This window comes from Mus pahari, chromosome X (genome assembly GCF_900095145.1).
Source record: "Mus pahari chromosome X, PAHARI_EIJ_v1.1, whole genome shotgun sequence".
NCBI classification, from domain to species: domain Eukaryota; kingdom Metazoa; phylum Chordata; class Mammalia; order Rodentia; family Muridae; genus Mus; species Mus pahari.
Window position 1 is genome coordinate 69,845,459 of NC_034613.1, and position 4,092 is coordinate 69,849,550.

Here is a 4,092-nt window from a genome sequence, read left to right on the forward strand (position 1 = left end):
GGGATTCAAGGCGAATACCTAAACATAATCAAAGCAATATACTGCAGGCCAATAGACAGCATCAATTAAGTGGAAAGAAAATTCCACTAAAATCAGAGACAAGACTAGGCTGTCCATGCTCTTCCACATTATGCCACTTAGTACTTGAAGTTCTAAGAAGATTAGTAAGACAACCAGAGGAGACCAAGTGGATATGAATTGGAAAGGAAGAATTGAAAGCATTGCTCTTCACTATGATATGACAGTATACAGAAGCAACCTCCAAAATTCTACTAGAGATCACCTATAGCTGATCAACACATTCAGTAATGTGACTGGATATAATAATTACTTAAATATGTCAGTATCTCTCCTTTATACAAATGATTAAAGGGCTGAGGATGTAGTTAAGGAAACAACACCCTTTATATTAGCTAAAATTAATACAAAATATCTTGTGAAACTCTAACCACAGAAGTGAAAGACATTTATAACAAGAAGTTGAAATATCTGTAAAGTGAAATTGTGGAATATATAAGAAAAATAAAAATCTTCCATGCACATGGATCAGTAAGATTAATGTAGTGAAAATGTTAATCTTACCAAAAGTAATCTACAGATTCAATGCAATTCACTTCAAAATTCCAACACAGTTCCTTAAAGACTTTGAAATAAGAATTTTTGGAAAAGAAATACAGGATAGCAAAAACAATAAGGTACAGTAAAAGAATATCTATAGGCATCACCATCCCTAATTTCAAGCTATAATACAAAGCAATAATTATAAAAACTACATAGTATTGGTACAGAAACAGAGAGATTGATCAATGAAGTTGATTTCAACACCTGTAAATAATCCCACACCTATGAATAAAAAATTTTCAGAAGCCATAACAATGCCACAGAAAACAAAAATCACCTTCAAAAATATTTCTTGTCTAACTGGATATCTGCATGTATAAAAATGGAAATACATCCATATCACTCAAGAACAAGTGGATCAAACATTTTAATGTCAAACCAGATACACTGAATCTCATAGAAGAAAAAGTGGGAAATACCCTTGAACATACTGGTACAGGAAACAACTTCATTATCAGAACAACAATGGCTCAGGATCTAAGATCAACAATTGATAAATAGAAACTCATGAAACTGAAAAGCTTCAATAAAGCACACTGTCAATAAGACAAATCAACAGCCTACAGATTAAGAAAGATCTTCACCAACCCTATATCTTAAAGAAGGCTAATAATCCAAAATGTAAAGAACTCAAGAAATTAGACATCAACAACCCCAATATCACAATGTAAAATGGGGTACAGAGCTAAACAGAGAATTCTCAACAAAGGGATTTCTAATGTTCACTAAGCACTTAAAGAAATGTTCAATGTCCATATACATCAGGGAAATGCAAATCAAAATGATACTGTGATTCCATCATACACAGTTCAAAATGGGTAAGATTAAAACTCAAGTGATAACACATGCTGGTGAGGATATGGATCAAGGGGAACATTTCTCCATTAATGGTGATAGTTAAAATTTGTACAACCATTTGGGAAATCATTTTGACAGTTTCTCACAAAACTTTGAAAAGTTCTACCTCACAACCCAGCTATGCCACTCCTGGGCATGTACCCAAAAGATGTTCCAGTATACCTAGGGACACTTGCTCAACTTTCCATAGCAGATTTATTCATGATAGCCATAAACTAGAAAAAAATATCAAGATGTCCCTAGTCTGAAGAATGGATGAATAAAATGTGGCATATCTATAGAATAGAATACTATTCAGCTACTAAAATTAATGAATCATACATTTTTAAGGCAAATGGATAGATCTTGACAGTATCATCTTAAGTGAGGTAAGCCATGTAACACAAAGACACAACATGTATGGTAGGTACTCACTCATAACTGGACATTAGCCATTAAGTACAGGAAAACCAAGATACAATCCATAGACCCAAAGAAACTGGGTAATTAGAGAGGTCCCAAAAGAAGATGAGAGAATCTCACTCAGTAGGCTAAACAAAAGAGTTATTGTAGATAGACAGATAGTGGAAATTGGTTAGAAGAGGTGAGGAGAGAAACAGGGATGACAATCAGATTTGTGGAGAAGAGTGGAGGACAGATGGCTGGGACTGAAAATGGAAATCAGTGGAGGGTGGCATCTCTGCTGACTACCTAGAAGCCTGGGACTGAAGACTATAAGGTGAGTCTATTATGATGAATCTGCTGTGCCTAATCTCCTGTCAGAAGGTCTTCCTATACTCCAGCCAGGTACCCGACTTAAGACTCTTGCCTGTGTGGAACGTCTCTCCCTCTGCCCTCCTCCCATATCTCTAGGGTCCAGAGTGTCGCCCCGGGGCCCCTATTACCAGGGGCTGCCCCTTGTTCACCCCCCGCTGTGTGGGGTCAGTGGCTTCACATAGCCAGATGTCCACCTGAGCCGTGTGGAAAGTGTCTGACAGTCCTCCAGTGTTTGTCTGCCCAGAGCACAGGAACTCTGGCCGGATGTGGGCTCTCTCCCTCCCCGCTCTTCCCCTACATACTCAGCCCTCAAAATGGTAGCAGAGGATGGCTATGCCATCCATATCAGAACTATCCCTTCATCTGAGTCTTTTATTCCAAGAGCTATATGTAACACTTGGGAAGAGATCTTCTCTCCCAAAGAGCCACTTGAGGTCCTATCACACTCCTCACTGGATTGTTGTCTTTTCCTTGGCCGAGCCAGACCTGACTCAGTTCAGAGCAGCTTGGAGTTATTGAGCAACCTAGAAGGCATGGCAGAGACTTCATCTTCCTGCCTGCACTCACTTCCCTTCACTAGAACCCTCATACACAGCCTAGACAGAGATCTCCATAGAAATCCTCTGGTACCCAGGCCCACACCATTGGGGCTCACAGAGCCTGGGCCATCAAACAGGGAGCCGGGCCTAGATCCCCTACACATTTGTAGCAAAAGGGGAACATGTTCTGCAAATGGGTCCCCTAACAAGTAAAGTAGGAACTGTTCCATATTCTGTTTCCTGCCATTGGTTCCACGTTCTCCTATAGATTTTTTTTGTCATTTTTAAGGAGGATATTTAGAGCATTCCCAGGAAAACACCACACACTGTAAAGAATCACTCATGAGTTACAAACATTGACTAAATGATTGAGGGACATTTGATCTAAATAAGAAAAAAACTTAAGAAATCTTCTATAACAGCATTTAATATATAGAGTTTGTGAATTTAAAATGATTTATTTTATGTAAATATACATTTCAGAATTAATTTTCAAAAGCAGATCTCATATTGTTATGAGGCAGGAATTTTTTTCAAAAATGTATTTGTTTTCTAATCAAAAATATCAGAGTGTCAAAGCCTCTGGGAAGGATCCCATGTCTGGTTCCAGTCATCCAGCACCATTCCCCGCCCCAGGAGGTGTGTCTGTCCGGGAGAAGTCTCCAGGCTGATCCGGCATCCAGCGCCTTTCCCCAACCCACGCCCAAGGAGGGGTGTTCGCCCAGGAGCAGTCTCCAGGCCTGATCAGGCACCTGGCGCCTTTCCCCACCCGAGGAGGGGTGACTGCCGGGGAGCAGTCTCCAGGCCTGAACTGGAAGGTGAGCTATCTTTGCTCCAGTGCACTACCGGGGAGAGGGCAGACTGGAGAAGCATCACAGCTTCTGGGAAGGATCTGGTTTCTGGTTCCAGTCATTCAGCGCCTTTCCTCACCCAAGGAGGAGTGTCTGCCCAGGAGCAGTCCCTGGGCCTGAACCGGCATCCTACACCTTTCCCGCCTGAGGAAGGGGTGTTCACCTGGGAACAGTCTCCCGGCACGATCTTTCACCCAGCGCCTTTCTTGCCTGAGGAGTGTGTCTGTCCAGGAGCAGTCTCCAGGCCTGATCCGGCATCCAGCGCCTTTCCCCGCCTGAGGAGGGGTGTCTGCCCGGGAGCAGTCTCCTGNCCTGAGCCAGAAGGAGAACCATCTTTGCTCCAGTCCACTGTCAGTTAGAGGGCGGCCTGGAGAAGGGACACAGCTTCTGGGCTCCAGTCTGCACTGGCAAGAGTGTNGACCGCAGAAGCTACACAGCTTCAGGATAGAAAGAAGCAACCTAAATTC